The 19,083-nt window shown below is 41.9% G+C and overlaps 1 protein-coding gene across 5 annotated transcripts in view; it reads right to left on the bottom strand.

The window, feature by feature from the left end:
- The window catches only part of SVIL (supervillin), a 230,723-nt gene that overhangs the window by 157,400 nt on the left and 54,240 nt on the right, over nt 1-19,083 (bottom strand). For all 5 annotated transcript variants that reach the window (XM_078450304.2, XM_078450309.2, XM_078450306.2 and 2 more), the window contains exon 2: nt 9,677-9,772. The gene's annotated coding sequence lies outside the window, so the exon portion shown is untranslated. The remainder of the gene's footprint in view (nt 1-9,676; nt 9,773-19,083) is intronic.

The following is a 19,083-nucleotide window of genomic DNA, read 5'->3' as shown; positions in this document are numbered from 1 at the left end:
CCAGTTCCAGAAAAACTGAGATTCTATAATTCTGAGGCAAAGTGCCATCTCAGAGTCGCCAAAGAAGAATGGAGAGGATTAAGAGAAAAAAGAAAGGGGTGGGGGGGACGGATAACAAAAAGGAAGGGGATCCAAGGAGAGAGAAAGTATGTCAACACAAGGCATTCCCGGAGTCTGAGTTATTCCACAGTAGGACAGGAAGCAAAGATAAGAACACTTGATTACAGCTCAGCTTCCCTCCAACAGAGGCTCAGACTGAAGCAGACAGTCCCCGCACGGGCCCTGAAATCATCTGCTGGTCTCATTATACCAGAGCGGCCCATTTTGTTAGCATGCGTGAAGAACTCCCTTCAGAGGACCCGCTAAAAATGGCGGGCAACCTTACTGGCAGGATAGAGGGCACACACTACACGCAGGGAAGAGAGAAAATATCCAGGCAAACACATCTCCAAACGACTGCACTTATTTAGGAGTTGTGCCAAGTGCTCTTAACTCCTTGTTGCTCCAGCCCACATTCCTACCCACCAGGTCCGTGGTCCCAGGAACAAGAGCTCCATCAAGTCAGAGATTTTTGTCTGTTTTGTAGACTGTTGTTAACCCCCGGTGCCCACAATTGTGCCTAGGCCATAGTAAGTGCTCAATAAATATTTGTTGATGGGCTAGAATAATACATATTTTACAGAGAGAGTGCCAAAACAGGATTTTTTTCCCGTGGTTACTTTACCCCTCATGGGTCCTACCACCACCATCCCCCAGTCTGTGATCCTGATTCCTGCTGGCTTTGAGTACACTGTTCCACAAATCTGAATTCATTTACCTCTTTCCCAAATATTTCTCTGGGCAAGATTTTCCTCATTAAGCAGGGCCTGACTGCAGCATAGGAAGGACTCTTCGCAAAACTCTCTCTGCGTTCTGATCTTTGAGGCAGGGTGTCACATATGCAAATCCACGGCACCTGGGCCAAGGGCACGCCCAGGCCCTGCTTGCAGGGCTTTATGGTGAACTAATTTGACTCGGTTAAGTCCTGAAGCTAGGATTACCTTCCAGAGTCAAGCTCCCCATAAGCCCTCCCTAAATGTTTTCTGATGATGGCCAAATAGGCAAGTTCAGTCCTTTCTCCCCAGAAACACGATACTGCTTTCTATACCAACAAGAATTAATTCAAATCCCTAGTGAGCAGTCCAGGATATGAAAATTACAGTAATCTAATCTTGTAGAGGAAGAAGTATGAATCATCATTACACGGTCTGACAAAGAGCAAAATGATTAATCCCAGGCTGTGCAGAGGTTAGGGTCCATGGCCATGGCTCCTCGTGGGCTACAAAACAAACAGTGGGACCCACCAGGCAAACATCAGAGACACAACATGGTGGTTTTCATCCCAGAGGAGGAGAAGCAAAGAACAACGATGCTATGTTCTCAGGACCACACTTTAAACTTTTTATTCTGAGGGGGAAGAGGAGAGAGGGACTCTGGAGCCCCAAAACCTTGGGTGTTCTATCCGCTGACTCTGATGTAAATTCCTTAAGCTCTGAAGCTTACTTAGAAGTAGGAACTGTGGGCCTTGCAGAATCAGGGCATCTCAAAACTAATCAGAAACCCCAGTTGTACATAGGATAGCAATACCTAGCAGAATATTCTCCTAACTGCAACAGAGAAACTACAGTTTTGAAGGAAAGTCTTGGCCTTTTCCTGAAACTTGCAAAAAGAACACTGAAGCTCCCCATCTACCATCGAGAAAGCACAGCCCCAGTGCACTGGGGATGCTGGTCAGGTCACCCGCAGCCCTGAACCATCATGGGCTTTTTTTTTTTTTTTTCTTTTTTTCTCTTGCACAGCTGTGTTCAATTTTCTGTCCTTGGGGTTTTAAAGGAACATTTATTCTAGGGCCAGGATTCCCAAGTTTTATGGTTATACAACTCCCTCCCAGGGCCAAAGAATGTTTGAAAAGCCTAAACTCGGCAAAGAGAATTAGTAATTACTAAGTATCCAAATGAAAGTGAAATAAAAACTTAGGACCCATTCCAATTTAGACTCAACCTCTCGATTGTATTGTACCTCCTGTTTGTTCTTTAAGATATTTACTACATTTCTCATGCCCATATAGGTGTGTGTGTGTAAAAACAGAAGACCAAAGGTATATTTATATTCCTCCATGGCTTGTGTTTCCCATTCTATGACAAATTTTATTTTAAATAAGGCCTGCATCTTACATTGGGTTAAAAAAAACTGCCAAAAAAGAGATTCCTTTAGGATTTTTATTTTGCTTATTTTTCCTATTTAGAGAGCTCGATACCTCCTAGTTTTTGATAGGACAGCACTTTAAGAACTTGTATTTTTACTTAAAAAGCCAATTTAGTGGCATTTTTAGTTGAAATACTCTGAGTACATTGCCAACATCGAAAAATCATTGCCCCCCAACACACCCCACGAAGAAAGTGGAAGGCCCTCACCAGCCCATGAAATGCTAACCAGCTTTCTGAATGCAGCCAAATAAGCTTATTTCAGAAATTCCAGAAGTCCCTTACCTGTTTTCTTCTGTCTTCTCTCTTCATGTCACCTAGATTCCCACATCTCCAAGAAATCTGCCCATAGTCTCTGTCTATGTCAATTTACGAACCTCGCTTTTATGTTTGTCTCCCAAAGGCTGGTGGCTTGTTTCATACACTCATCTGGTCTGACAAGGCAAAATTCAGGCCTCGGGGCCTGGGGTTTGTGACACAGCACACAGCACCCACATTAGAGGCCTGGCTGTCTCCCAAGACACACATGACGTTTTTGAGAAACAAAGTAACTTGCACAGATCCACCCTGAGCACAAAAATGGAATCAGTGCTCCTCCGTACAAATGAGCTGAAATGTGGTCAGTAGCACCTGCTTAATACAGTCCAATTCTCCGAAAACAATGAGAAAACGCTGTCAGCTGACCTTGTCTGCCCCCAGTCATGGTGAGCAGGCATCTCTCAAGAAGCAACGGTGAGTGGAAGAGACCAAATCCTCTCCTGCAGCCACTTTCTCGTGCTCTTTTAAAATCAAGATCTCAGAAGCACCTGTTAGCACGGCCCGATGGCCAAGCTTACAGGCTGAAGTTCAAAGGATTCCTCCTGGATAACCACTCCAATTCTCCCATGATTGGAAGTTGCCGCAAGTTACTGAAATCTCTACACCTGGGTGGGGAGCAGCTGAAAAAGACAGGCTTGTAGAGTCAGGATTTCTCCTAAGCTGGTGATTTCCTCACGGACGGCAATCTACTTCTAGCCAAGGAGAACACACTACTGTATCGTTTTCTTATAATAATAAATGAAAAACCCTGTGCCCTAGAACAAATTAAGATGCTTCTTTCAGAAGAATTTTTAAAATTTTTTATATTGTCTAATTAAAAAAAATATTTTTTAGTGACAGAGAGAGAGACAGCACGCATGAGGGAGGGGCAGAGAGAGAGGGAGACACAGAACCCGAAGCAGGCTCCAGGCTCTGAGCTGTCAGCACTGAGCCTGACGTGGGACTTGAACCCACGAACCATGAAATCATGACCTGAGCTGAAGTCAGATGCTTAAATGACTGAGCCATCCAGGCGCCCCTCAGAATAAGAATGTTTTAATGAAGGTAATAATGAAATCTTCCTCCTTCAAAATGTCCCAATGTGTGTCCCCTTACACATACAGTGAAACACAACCCAACAATAATAATCACATAAATTTGTTTTTAAAAAACCCCACACACAAGAAATCCTTACAGGGAGCCTTTCACCAGGGCTTGGAAAAACAAAGATGTTTTCTAATTTCATGCCAAGCCAGTTAGAACACACTGGACTTTAAATACGTTGTTTTCGGATAGGTCATTTATATTCCACATAAAAGGCAGAAATTTGAGCTAAAACTCAAATGTTAAAGTTTGAGATATAACTTTAAAAACCTGACTTAATAAAGTATGCTTGCATGGGCGCACGCACGCACACACACATCTTGTCAAAGAAAAAACAAACAGCACCACTTGGACTCATCTAAGATGAACGACCTCTAGTCATGTGCTCAAAACATGTTTGCTCCGAGCGTTAAACGGGCTTCACAGCCTAAGTAGCAGCCTGTTTTCTCAAGAGACGGGAAAGCCGGGGTTGTTGTCTGAAGGAACATGTGTCTTAAAAAGTGCTTTTATAGCATCTAAATTAGTAAAGAAGCACGAAGGAAGAACACGCTAATGTAGACGGTAAGATGCATCGTCAATGCACTTTTGAGGTTTATGAAACACAGCTCCCTCAAGCGTTTGTATGGAGGCCTGTTGAGAGAGCTACCACTTTTCTTTCCACCTCGCACAGTCCCGGTGGTCCCAGCACTGAGTTCACTCGGGTCTGAAGAGATTCAAAGCTGCCATGTATCCACAGCCAGGACTCTGCTTTATAAAGACCCTCACCGCATCTAAAAGCATGGGATGCCTTTTCTCTCTATGCTGACTTCAAAGGATGAGTTTTACACACTTCAATCTAAAAAGCACATTATTGGGGCTCCTGGGTGGCTCAGTTCAGTGAAGCGTTCGACTCTTGGTTTCGCCTCAGGTCACAGTCTCGTGGTTTCCTGGGTTCAAGCCCCACGTCAGGCTCTGAGCAGGCAGCACGGAGCCTGCTTGGGATTCTCTCTCTCTCCCCCTCTCTCTCTGCCCCTCCTCTGCTTGTGCTGTCTCTCTCTCACAATAAATAAATAAACTTAAGGGAAAAAAAAGAAAGAAAAAGCACATGATTAATAAAATCCTTCTCTCAGCTTTCTCACAAAGTAAAAGAAAATCAAAACCATCAGAAAACAAAGCAAAGAAGGACACTCTTCTCTGGACCCCAGCCTAGAGCTACTCTCCTGCCCCACCCCCGCCTACAAGTTGGCAGCTTCCTAGACGCAGTATTCACACCCAAAGTTGCTGGCTCCGAGGGAAGAGATAGCCTTCAAACCCTACCAGCACTTGGGTGATTCAACAGGGCAGGAAAGGATCCCAGAGCAATCTTCACTAGAATGTGGTTCCAGCAAAACTTCTAAAATCAGTCGCCCTACCTCTCTCTACTCTAGGATTTCACATCCCCTCTTCAACCCACTGTTCTGGAGTCTCCACTAAGCAGCTACTCTTGCCAAGGTCATCAACAGCATCCATCTGGGCAATTCCAATTCCGTCCTCCTCTTCCTGACTTCTCAGTAGCATCAGCTCTGTGGACACCTCCCTCCTTCCGAAGTCACCCGAGCTTCGTGACCTCATACCCCTCTACTTTCCTTCCTCCCTGGCTGACCCCTCCTCAGGTTTCTTTGTTGGCTCTCCTCCTCTAGTCCATCTCATTCTGAGCCTCCTTTGCTCACACACACAGAGTTCTCATCCTCTCCTATGGGTTTACCTATCATGTAAATGTTACCTGCATTCAGGATTTTTTCTCCGAGTTTCAGACTCACATTCAACTGTCGACCTAACATCTCTATTTGGATATTTACCAGGTACCTCAAACTTAGAATGTCCATAACAAAACCCTTGATCCTCAAAGTTGGCGCTCCCCATTAAAACAAAACAAAAAACAAAACAAAACAAAACAAAACAAAACCTCCTCTCCCAGTCTTTATTCCCTTGAGAAGTTGCCAGGGCCCAAATCTGAGAGGCATTCTTAATTCCTCCCCAGTCCTCACTCCCTATATCTCACTTACCACCAAGTGTTGATGGTTATACCTCTAAGACATATCCTTTTTTAATATATACATCAGCTTTATTGATATGTAATTCATATACCATACGATCCACCAAGCTTAAAGTGTACAATTCAATGGTCTTAGTTTATTTATAGATCTGTATGACCACTATCAAATCAGTTTTAGATATCGACAGCACCCCAAAAAGAAACTATGTACCCATTAGCAGTCACTCTCAGTTTCCCCCTGGACATTGCAGTCCTGTGCATCCGTTAATCTTTCTGTCGCTATAGACTTGTCTGTCATATAAATGGAATTATGCAGTACGGTCTTTGTGTCTGGCTTTTTTCACTTAGCATATTATAGCATGTATCAGTACTTCATTCCCTCTTATAGCCGAATAACATCTTATCGCACGGATATGCAATATTGTGTTTGTCTGCTTATTGGTTGACAGACATTTGGGTTGTTTCCATTATTTGGCAATTATGAACAATACTGCTATGAATATTTGTGTTTTTATATAGACACACGTTTTCATTTATCTTGGTATATACCTAGGAGTGAATATGCTGGATCATAAGGCAACACCGTTTAACCCAATGAAGAACGCCAGACTATTTTCCAAAGCAAATGCTTTGGAAAAATTTTGCATGACCACCAACAGTGTATGAGAGTTTCAACTTCTACACATCCTCATCAGCCTTTGTCCCTGTTTCTCACAGTGGCTATGAAGTAGCATCACATCGTGGTTTTGATTTGCCTCTCATTCACAGCGAGTGATGTTGAGAATCTTCTCGTGTGCTTATTAGCCATTCGCCTATCTTCTTTGGAGAAATGTCTGTTCAGATCTTGGCCTATTTTTGAATTGGGTTATCTTTTTATTACTGAGGGGTAAGCGTTCTTTATATATGGTCCATATATGTCCCTTATCAGATTATAGGATTTTCAAACTTTTTTTCTCATCCTGTGGGTTTTCTTTTCATTCTCTTGATGGTAAGCTTTTAATTTTGACGTCCAAGTTATCTATGCTTCTTTTTCACTTGTGCTCTTGGTGTTATATTTCAAAAAAATCATTGCCTAGCCCAAGGTCATAAAGATTAATACCCATGTGGTCTTTTAAGAGTGTTACAGTTCTAGGTTTTACATTTAGTCCTTTGATTCACTTTGAATTACTTTTTATATATGGTGTAAGGTAAGGGTCCAACTTTTTTCCTTTTCATGGTGATATCCAGTTGTCCCACACCATTTGTTGAAGAGACTATTTCCCAAAGAATTGTCTTAACACATTTGTCAAAAATCATTTACCATACATGTATGCATTTATTTCTGATCAATTCTATTCCAAAAATCTATAGGTCTATCCTTAAGCCAGTACCACACTTGCTTGATTACTGTAACTTTATATTAAGTTTTGAAATCAGAAAGGACAAATCTTCCAATTCTCCTCTTTCTCAAGATTGTTTTGGCTATTCTGGATCCCTTAAATTTCTATATGAATTTTAGTCTCTGTCAATTTCTGCAAAAAAATCCCCTGAGATTTTGATACAGATTACACTGAATCTATAGATCAATTTAGGGAGTACTGCCATTTTAACAATAGTAAGTCTTCTGATCCATGAACATCAGATGTTTTGCCATTTATTTAGATTTTTTTTTAATTTTTTCAACGCTTTGTAGTTTTAAGAGTGTAAATTTTACATTTCTCTGATTATACTTATTCCTATTTTTTTCTTTTTCATGTTATTATAAGAGGAAATATTTTATTTTTTTTTTAAAGCTTATTTATTTATGTTTGAGAGAGAGAGAGAGCATAAGCAGAGGAGGAGCAGGGGGTGGGGGAAGAGAATCCCAAGCAGGCTCCACACTCGGCATGGAGCCCGATGTGGGGCTTAATCCCACAACTGTGAGATCACAACCTGAGCTGATATCAAGAGTTGGGCTTGGGGTGCCTACGTGGCTCTGTTGGTTAAGCGTCTGACTTCAGCTCAGGCCACGATCTCATGGCTCATGGGCTCAAGCCCCGCATTGGGCTCTGTGCTGACAGCTCAGAGCCTGGAGCCTGCTTCAGATTCTGTCTCTCTCTCTCTCTCTCTCTCTGCTCCCTCCTACTACCACCACCACTTGTGCCCTCTCTCTCTCTCTCTCTCAAAAAATAATAAACATTAAAAAAAAAAATTCAGGCTTAACTGACTGAGCCACCTAGGCACCCCTAGAGGAAGTTTTTTTTTTTTTAATTAATTTTTTTAAATGTTAATTTATTTTTGATTGAGAGAGAGAGAGAGAGAGAGAGACATCAGGAAATATTTTCTTAATTTTATTTCAGATTGTTCACTATAGATGTATAGCAGTACAATTGATTTTTGTATATCGATCTTGTATCCTGCAACCTTCCTGATAGTTTAGTGGATTCCTTAGATCATTCCATACCCACGATCATGTCATTTGCAAACAGAGATAGTTTTACTTCTTCCTTTCCAAATTAGAAGCTTTTTATTTCATACCCTTTCCTAGCTTCCCTGGCTAGAACTCCCAGTACAATACTGAATAGAAGTGATGAGAGTGAACATCCCTGTCTTGTTCCTGATCTTAGGGGGAAAGCTTTCAGTCCTTCATATTAAGTGTGATCAGTTAGCTGTGGGCTTCTCATAGATGCCCTTTTCAGGTTAAACAACTTCCCTTCAATTCCTGCTGTGTTGTTGTTGTTGTTGTTGTTGTTGTTGTTTGGTTTGTTGTTGTTTTCTTTAATCTTAAAGGGGTGTTGGTATTTGTCTAATACCTTCTCTACATAAGACATACCCTTTCACACTTATGTTTCCTTCTGTATACTCTTCCTATACCATCTCCATAGCTCAGTATTTCTCATCTTTAGAGGTCTCTAATTTAGGAATTCTTGAACCATCCTGAATTATTCAAAAATCTCTATCACTCTCTCTTCCCCAGTCTATCACATAAACCTCAAAGCATTCAGCCATTAGTATGGTAAGTACAAATTTTGATAATCCTTGGTTTAGTATTTGCCAGCATGTATTCATTGTTTTTATCTTCACAACAACCTTACTAGGTAGACGCTCTTATCACCATTTTATAAATGTGGAAATAGAAAGAGAGTTTAAGGGTCTTGTTCTGGGTTATAGAGTTTATAAGTGGCAGAGTCAGGTTAAAAACCCAGGTCGCCTCGCTCCCAAGACCATTCTCTTAAACAGTTCCTATCATGTCTATCAATAAATGCTTTTACTTCTTACCTTATTTGCTACCTGTATGCAGGCATCGCCAATCTCATTTATTGCTGTATTTTTAGCATCGAACACCATGTACAGCTGGTGTTCATTAACTAGTTAACGAACAAATGGGACACGGGTCTCAGGATGCCCCACAAGAAACAAGTTCCACGTGACTCTGGTAAGTACTACTGACTAATTCACAAGGCTCATTCGTTTTTGAGACCCCTCCGTAAGAAAGTTTGCTTAATTTTGATTCAATGTTTTCTAAACTCATTGAAGCACCGACCCAGCTTCCCACCTTTGTCCCCACTGCATTAATAGTCTAGGGAACTGTGTTCCTCGGAACGCACATTGAGAAATACGGCCCCAGAGAGGCAGTCCAGACAGCACAGCTCCTGGAAGGATGCGTGTGTTCCCCTTTCTGTGCCGGCTCCACTCTCATCTAAAAAGTCTAACCTAGGGTCCCTGAGAGCTCTCCCCTAGCCACAGCTCAGTCCAAAAAGAAAACTCCAATACTAAGCTTTCCTTTTTCTTTCCTGGAGCTCCTAAAGGGCCCGCTGGGACACTAAGGAGATATAAAGATTTTTCCAACTATCAGAAGGGCTCATCTCCCCTGTGCGTTTGTGGTCCTGTAATTTATCACAGAGGGAGCTGTAATCTTCTCAGAGCTCTGGTTTGGTGAATGTGATTCAAACAAATTCATCACCCTTCACGATGTATACTTTAACCTATTTTCAGAATGCAGTCAAAGCCAGTGATGTGTTAACCACAAAATTATTATATTTCTTTCCTATATACTTACTGTACTGCTGATATTTAAATCATAGCTTCAGATGTCGAATGACTTCAAAATCTTTGTAGCTCTCTGAGTCTTCAAGGTTATCTACTCAAACTTTCTCTGAAAAAGGAGAAAAAAATTTCAACTTAGAAATCTAAGAAAAAAATTAGCCAATAATATAAGACAACCACATGTATGAGCAAAACAGGATACACTGCTGTGATTAATTTTCTGCTCCTAAAGAGATTTTACTCTTTCAATTATTCATCTACATCAGCTACAGCAAATTACAGGCAGTGGTTAGAGTACCTTTTAAAACCTCTTAGAAAAAATACTCAATAAAAAAAAAAAGTCTTTCTTTCATCTTAAACCCAGTAATAAAGTCATTTCTATGCAATGGTTCTCCAAAGTTTCTATACATCTATATATTTGGTCTAAAGGCAAGAATTATCTTGAATAAATATGAGCACTTTCTCAAATACAAATTTACATCAGATCCAAATAAGGGGACTTGGAAAAGAAGCCTTGTAACAAAGGGAGACTTGAAAACACAGAGAAGGATGGGTTGGAATTCATCAAGGAATTGGATGTGTATTGCCAGAAGGAAGTGACAAAGGCCCAACTCCTTAGAAAAAGAGAGAGACTGAAGAAAGAAGTTGAAGACTAGCGTAAAGTCTAGGGTGTCCAGAGTGAGTAACTGGGCTAGAACTCAGTCTATGCCATTAAGTCCACACAGATAAAATCTTCAACAGCTCTTTTCCTCACATGCTGGGGAACGAGGGAAAACCCCACTCGTATTAGAAGTATAACCGAGGAGGATGAAGGCATATGTCCATTTCCCAGTGTGATTTTCCTAGCTGCGTGTAATCTGTATACAAGATAACTCACTTGCTAACAGGTTCATTTCTTACACTCCAAATGGCTGACTGCCTGTGTGGCATTCCAATGCCTCAGCCGGGGAGAGGGGTACCAAACATAAGCAAGGCTCCAGCCCTGAGATCCCGGACGAAAGAGGAAAGCCCCTGGATCTGTTAGATAGTTAGTGGTTAGTTGGTCAGTGGTTGAATGTTAGTGGCTTTGGAAAACCTTTGTTTCGGGAAACTGAGGCACTTCCTCTTATCTCCTCCCGATGTCTGTTCCGTGCTTCCTTGCATTACCGTTTGAAAAAGTCATCTTAGCAAAGAGTTCACTCAAGCACAGAAGGCCCTGAGCTGGACAGCGGCCAACCACACACCAGCGTTGTAAAGGACCAGTGCTGGCGTCAGTTCTTAGTTTGTAGAAACATATGGGAGGCGTGGCATCAGATCCTATCTTACCTAGTGTAGAGAGAACGGGGTTCCTCTCCACAAGCCCTTGCTGAGGCAACTTATGAGGCAATCAGTTTGTGGTGATGAGGGGATGCAGGGGAGTCAACCCACATGAAGTTCCCCCAAAGCAAAAAAAAACATTATTGTCACCCAGGCCCAGTGAAATTCAGACAGCTGTGAACTCTTGCTTCAAACCACAAATATGGTTGTGGTAAACACAGACAAACTATTGGGTTTAAGTAGACTATCTCTTGTGCCAAAAATACATATATATTTCTTTTCCCTCCTCCCCCACAAATCTGTTTATTACTAAAAAGCTCTGGAGCCTTGTGAACTGGGCTAGACCAGTGTAAGCCTGTCTTTCCCCTGGGGCCCTCCTCAGTATACTAAACTGGGGAGGGATTTGCCTGCGTTAGAGAAGGAGACCCACTTTCTGTACTGGCCACACAGGAATGAAGAATGAAATTATTCAAAAGGAGAAAGGCCAAGAGAACCAAAAGAAGCCAAGAGGTAAGGGAGAAGAAGAAATCCTCATCTCTCCCTCTTAGATCTATTCTCCGCCAGACTCCCATGTCTGACCTTGGCCCAAGTCCCTCAAGCGTCCTCCCGAGCAGGGCTTCTCAAAGTTGAGTGTGCAGGAGGGTCCCCTTGGAACTCTACAACTGTGGGTCAAGAAAGAAGAGAATCTACACAGTGGAGATCATGAGCCCAAGGACCAAGAAGGAGTCTGAAAGGCCTGTACCTACATCACTAGTTCCAGGAATCTGGCTTTCCCAGAGACAACCTGTCACTAGCTAAGAAACTTCAGAATATGGTTGCTGACAGATAAACAAAACCATAAATCGGCTTTAATCCACACAAGATAACTTGGGGAAAGAAAAGAGCAAAACCGCAAAGAGGAAAGGGTCCAAATTAAGTGACGGGCTGAAGTTTAGTAAACTAGTCAAACCCGCATAGCGGCGGCAAAATTCCAGAGGGAAACAGGGCTCTGGGGGAAAGAGCATCAATGTGCAGCAGGCAGGGGCACCCAAGTCAGGGTCTTAGCTCGTCTTGCCAGGGCTCGTTCCCACCTTCTGAAATACTGCTTCCGGGTCAAAAACAAACTTTCACCTGACTTTCAGATGATTACACACCCCTGGACAAAACCTCTCATATGACTCTGTGACTAATTCTAGACCAGCTACATCTGGAGGGAAGATACACCAGAGAAAAACATACTTTCATGTTTCAAAAGACTTAGGTTTGACAGGAGGTGCCGATGGAGGTGCCCACAGTGAAAGGACCTTTATGGTGAGTTTTATTCACATACTGCTTAACTAACTACAGTTTCAGGTGCCTCGAGGTTTGGAGCATCTAGCAAGGTCTTCCCCTTCCTCTACCAGGCATCCAATTACAGACCCTAGGGATGAGGCTTCCATGAGACCCACTTTTGCTCTGGCTACCCATCTTTCTTTTCCTGGATGCCTACAGCAAGGGAAGGAGGTTCTTAAAGATATTTTCAGGAGCCATGGGCACTTCCTCCCTCTCCTCATATAAATCTCAAGATACCTTTCAGGATTCAGCTTAGATGCCTCCAGTTTCCATGAGACCCTTCTCTGACTGTCTCACTTCTTCCTCAGTGAGTTTTCTCTCTCCTGAATTCGTGCCAATTATCTAATGATAAATGACCACTAGAATTAATTCTTGACTATCTATGGTTTGGTTAGCCAGAGAATCAATAATAATAATAAATAATCATTATTATTTGAACACTTGTAAAACAAAAATAAACAAGATGACTCCAAATCAACAAAACCATGCACCTGCTATAAGGTAGCCACTAGCTGGAAGTATACAATAACCTGTAGACATCACCACAGGTCTGTAATTGTGTGGGGAGAGTCCCATTCCATCACCCCTTGGACATGTACTTACTATATTGGTGTCCCAGGTGTCATCTGCTAGCATTCATTCCAGGACCACACAAGTTGATGGAAAAACCATTAGTAAGTGACTGGACGGGTCATGTGCAGGAGCCAAGGTTAGAGGCAATTAAGCAATGACAACAGTAGGAAGGTGATATAGGAGAGAGGACACCAGGGACACTGTGGGGGGTGGGGACTCCCTTCAAAGATCACTGAGGCCACTGAGATGACTTTAGAAAGAAGAAAGGACAGTTCTCAAGGACACACTAAGACAACCCAGGTTTCATTTTAATATGGGGGAAGGCATATAGAAATCTTGGTTAAAGAACAAATAATAGACCATTTTAAGAGTACTGACCATGGGCCCATTTTATCTGTGAAATGATTTATAGGAGAGTTTGTCATCCTGAACTCTTATGCTTGCAATATTTTTGCACATTAGGATCATATTTATGGAACAGTTAATGTTTTCCGAAATACTGGATTCTTCCCAAACTAAATGTTGGTAGTCTTCACTAAGTAATGGTATATTAAATGCATTCCAAAGTATAATTTGACTGTGACTATCCATTTGTATTCTACTTCTCTTGATCAAGAGTTACCTGCCTTTCATATGTTCATATTTTTTTTTCCTCTCTAAAATGAGACTGTGGGTTTTTAGCTTGTATTGTATGTTCTTAGTATTTCATGGGCAGGAAGCCAGTGCTCAATAAATAGATGCCGAAAGACCGACAGAGGTACCAGTGGGCATGGGGCAGCTCATTCCCCCCATGAAGGCTCTGGCAGTCAGTACTCCACCAGCTGCAGGAAGATGCACACAATCAAAATAGCAACTGACGTGGGGACACATGAAGGAGAGGGAGCTAAAATAAGCACCTCAATCCTCCCTGGTGAGATCCAGAAGCTCCACCACCCTGCTGTCCTTGGGGCCATCTTCCTAGGGGGACATTTCCCATTTGATGGGCTTTTGGCTGTTACTGCCTAGGTCTCCCATATACCCCATTACAGTTACAGTTCTCAAAAGGTAGCAGAACCATGGGAGGTGTTCTGCTTCAAAATCCAAAGAATGTAGGTACTATCTAAAATCACAATTAGAAAAATTAAGTTAATGGGCAGAATTCTCAATTTTACCTTCTGTCATATATATATATATATATTTTTCAAAATCTTTTGTGCCTTCTAGAACTTGTACTAGTACTTGCCTAGTAGTAACCACAAAATGCATAAACAAGTAGCAAGCAAACATTGAAGAAAAATTCAGCTTGCTGTTTGATAGACACATGTACTTGGGAATATGACTTTATGTTGTTTATAGCACCCAAATATAGTACTGTGGACCAAATGTTCATGTCTCCCAAAGTTGACATTTTGAGAAGTTCTAATCCCCAAGATGATAATATTTGCAGTTGGGGCCATTGGGAGGTGATTAGGTCCTGAAGGTGGAGTCCTCATGGGATTAGTTCTCTTATGAGAGAGAGAGAGCGAGAGAGAGAGAGAGAGCGCTTGCTGCTCTCTGCTCTCCACCATGTGAGGACACAGCTAGGTGCCCATCTGCAAACCAGGAAGAGACCCCTCACTAGGAACAGAACCTGCTAACACCTTGATCTTGGACTCGCTAGCTTCCAGAACTGTGAGAAATAAGCGTCTGTCATTTAAGCTATCCAGTTTATGTTATTCTTGTTACAACAACCTGAACTAAGATCTATATGAAGAGCCAACTTTATATTTAGTGATTAAATATATGTGTGTATACATATATATTATGTATAGACACATACACATATGTGTACATAATTATGTATATAATGACAAAACACATCATATGCTAAGTTGTGAAACAGAAAAACAGAATGCAACATTTCAGCATTTCCAAGTGTACCTCAAAAAGCACCATGACTTTCTCCAAGTGTCCTTAAACTTGAACAGTCTGAAAGCCACCACCTGAGTATATTTTTACTGGCAGTTCCAGAAGGCACTCTAGCTGTATAGCTGCCACAACAAAAAAGGCCCTTCACAGAATCAAGTGTTCACGGTTTCTTCTGCCAGAGGCAATTGGACTTCCCAGTGGATCACACCAGGCTCAAAGCAGCCACAATATCATGGCCCTCCTTTTGGGCTCCTAGACACTCACAGTCTATCTGTGTGATGCAGCACTTGGTGAAGACAAACATTTTCTATTACTCTCTACTGACTTCATGGGTGCATATTTTCACAAAACTAAGGTTATTACGCTGGGCTTTGCTCTTTCTTTCTTAAGTGCACAACAAACACCAAATAAAAGGCCTATTGATAAGCAAGCTGCATCTGATAAGAAAAATATGCTCTATGGGCTGGAGTTCACTCTCTGTATACTCTGCCTATCGTCCCTTTCGATAGGTAAGGAGGTAATGGGTCTCTTGATGGGTAAGGAGGTAAGGAGGTGACTTTTGGTCACTCTCACTTCCTTACTCTCATCTTAAGTTATGTCTTCTGGGTGCATGTCCCAGAGGTGGGTCTCAACAGTTTCAAGTATAAGGAGCTCCTGTCTAATCTCAAATTATTTCTTGTACCCACCCTCTGCCATCCGTTGCATAGTTAGTAAGACAATGTCAAAAGGCTACTATGAACTCAGTAATGCGTCTCACAGATTTACATTTTATAAGTCACAGCACTTAGGAGCATTTCGAGTAATAGTGCTTCTGTTGGGGGGAATGCAAATGGGCACAGACCCTGTGGAAAACAGTATGGGGGTTCCTTAAAAAAATCAAAATTAGAACTACCATATGATCCAGTAATCACACTAGCGGGTATTCACCCAAAGAATACAAAAATACTTTAGTCTTCTCTTCCATCTCCTTGAAAAGATATATGTTCCCATACTTTTATGGCAGCATTATATAAGTAGCCAAAATAATGGCAGCAGCCCAAGTGTCCACTGATAGATGGATGGATAAAGACAATATGGTGCACACACAGACACACACACACTGGAATATTACTTGGTCATAAAAAAGAATGAAGACTTGCCATTTGCATGCAGAGACATGGATAGATCTAAACAGTTTAACACTAAGTGAAATAAGTCAGTCAGAGAAAGACAAATACCATATGATCTCACTCATATGTGGATTTTAAGAAACAAAACAAAGAAAGGGAAAAAAAGAGGGAGGGAGTAACAAAAAAACAGACTCTTAACTACAGAGAACGACAGAGAACTACAGAGAACTCTTAACTACAGAGATCATTACCAGAGGGGAGGTGGGTGGGGGGATCGGTTAAACAGGTGATGGGGGTTATGAACACACTTATCTTCATGGACCAGCACCGAATAATGTATAGAATTGTTGACTCGCTCTCGTCTACCAAAAAACAATATAACAATGTATGTTAACTATACAGGATTAAAATATAAATAAATTGATACAGGGCACCTGGGTGGCTCAGTCGGTTAAGTGGCTGACTCCAGCTCAGGTCATGGTCTCGTTCGTGTGTTCGAACCCCGCCTTGGGCTCTGTGCTGACAGCTCAGAGCCTGGAGCCTGCTTCGGATTCTGTGTCTCCCTCTCTCTCTGCCCCTCCCCTGCTCACACTCTGTCTCTCTCTCTCTCTCTCTCTCTCTCTCTCTCTCAAAAATAAATAAATAAATGTTAAAATTAAAAAAAAAATAACATAAAAGATTTAAGCGAGATTAACAACCTTTTACAAGATTCTACCCACTTCACAGTCAGTATCTCCAAGATAAATCTACACATCTTTAATAACACAGATTAGTTTCTGACTTCTCTGCCTAGGGCAAAACAGATCTTCATCACTGTGAAAGTCCAAACACAGTTTGCATCCCATACCTCCTGGGAGACACCTTATTGCCAGAAGAGAGACAAAAGAACTCTCTCCCAGATCTTGGGGCAGGGCTCAACCTACACACCTCTGTCATGCAGATGTCCTCTGACTCTGCTACGCTTGCACCGAAGTCCCACTAAAGGCCGTCCTTACCCTTGAGATCGGTTTATTTGGCTTCTGGCAACCAAGTCAAACAGATGTGACCTTAGCATCTACTGAATATAAGGCCCCGTGTTGTGTGCAGAGAAGAAAAAAAGAAACTCAGGCAACATTGCAGGTATGAAAGACTTTTAAAGAAAAATAATTTAAAGGTCCAAGTAGAAGAAACGAACACAAAATGGAGAGGCTAAAAAGGGAAAGGGTAAACCCTAAGATTTCTCTTCAAAGAAGAAAGCCATTTGGGCATCTAACGCTTGAGGATGAAAAGGCAGGTCATGAAACCCTCACACCTTAGTGGTAGGAGCAGAAAATGGCATAGCCACTTGGGAGATCAGTTTGGTTGTCTTTTTATAAAGTTTAAATACATATTTACCATCTGACCCTGCCATCCTGGTCTTAGGTAGCGATCCATGAGGAAATGAAAACTAACGTGCCCATAAACGCCTGTACATGAAAGATACGGGAGTTTTGTATTCCTAATCACCCAAAACTGGACACAACCCAAATGCCCTTCAATTGGTGAATGGATAAGCAAACTCTATCTACACAACGGAATATTACTTAGCAATGAAGGAACAAATTACCAAAACACACAACAACATGGTTATATCTCAAGTGTATTAAGCTTAGTGGCAGCTGCCAGACTCAAAAAGCTATATAATGTGTGATTCCATTTATGTGATGTTTGGAAAAGGCAGAACTATAAGGACAGAAAACAGATCAGTGGTTGCCAGAGGTCAGAACCGAAGGGAGAGATTGATTACAGTGGAGCACGAGAAATATTTTAGGGTGATGGAGATTTACATCTTCATTGCGGTGGTTACATGACTATGCACTTATCAAGACACATAGCCGTTTACTTTTTAAAAGTGTGAATTTTAGTATGTGTAAATTATACATTAATAAATCAGACTTTTTTTTAAAGCAGCACTTAGCAATTATGCCAACAAAATTATCTCATGGAATGGTCCTATTCTTACCTTCTACAAAGTTCTACAAGCCATTTATCCAAATTCCTCTATTAACTCCCACCCCCAATTTCTTCTCATACAATATTTATGAGATGATTGGTTGCTCATTTGTAGGAGAAAAAGCTCCTTCAGGCATATGAAATATCTTAAAGTAACCTCTGAGTCTTTAGATAATTCTGGGAACTCTCCTGTATTAAAAATAGACTTGGGTGTGTGCCTCTTTGTTCTGGTGCTAAATATGGGCTGGCTGGTCACTGAGGAAAGTAGGCAGGTAAGACTCCAATGGTTCTGTCCATCTATACCGATTGTCACCACAAAACCATTAAATCACCAAGAAGTTCAGGTACCACGGACCTTACGTGTTGAACTACATTGAAGGTAAACCAAGGTTACTGCTAAAATCTTTAGGCAAGAAGTAAATCTAAGACAAACCTTGCAAACCTTTAGTAAGGTAGGAAAATCAAAAACATCACTGTACTATTAAACAGCATAACTGCCCTATGATTTGATCTACATATGCAGACTAAAAACAGTATGAATGACTGGTTCTTTCCTTCATTCAATACCCAGCAGATACATCTTTTTTTTTTTTTTTTTTTAATGTTCATTTATTTTTGAGACAGAGAGTGTGCAAGCCAGGAAGGGGCAGAGAGAGGAGACACAGAATCTGAAGCGGGTTCCGGGCTCTGAGCTGTCAGCACAGAGCCCGATGCGGGACTTGACTCACGAGCTGTAAGATCATGACCTGAGCTGAAGTCGGATGCTTAACCAACTGAGCCACCCAGGCACCCCTACCCAGCAGATACATCCTGATTACCTACACGTGTGCTAGGCATGAGAGATAATGATGACAAATCAACGTCCCCGTCATTATGGAGCTCACATTCTCTCGGGAGTGATAAATACATGAATGGACAAATAAATCGCTCAATCGATTATAGACTGTAGGTTTGTAAAAGCTTTGGGGAGGGGCGCAGGGTAAGAGAAGGTGGGACTTATATTTTAGGTAAAGTGGGCAGGTATCTCTGCGGAGACCTGGAAAACTGGGGAAGCAAACTGAGGAGTATGTGGAGTGAGAGTTGGTCTGGCAGAAGAAAGGAGACCAGTACAGATCCTCAGGTCTCTAGATGGGCGTGTGACTGGGTGTCCAAGGGACAAGCGAGGTGGCTGGAGTGGGGTGAGGGCAAGGAAGTGCGGCTGGGGAGCTGGCAGGAAATGCTGGTCAGAGACAGTTGGCACAGATCATTACAGGCTCTGTGCCAAAGAAGGACT

Source organism: Panthera onca, chromosome B4 (assembly GCF_046562875.1).
Source record: "Panthera onca isolate mPanOnc1 chromosome B4, mPanOnc1 haplotype 2, whole genome shotgun sequence".
Classification (NCBI taxonomy): Eukaryota; Metazoa; Chordata; class Mammalia; order Carnivora; family Felidae; genus Panthera; species Panthera onca.
Note: the sequence above shows the minus strand (reverse complement) of the source record. Positions and strands in the feature narration are given on the sequence as shown.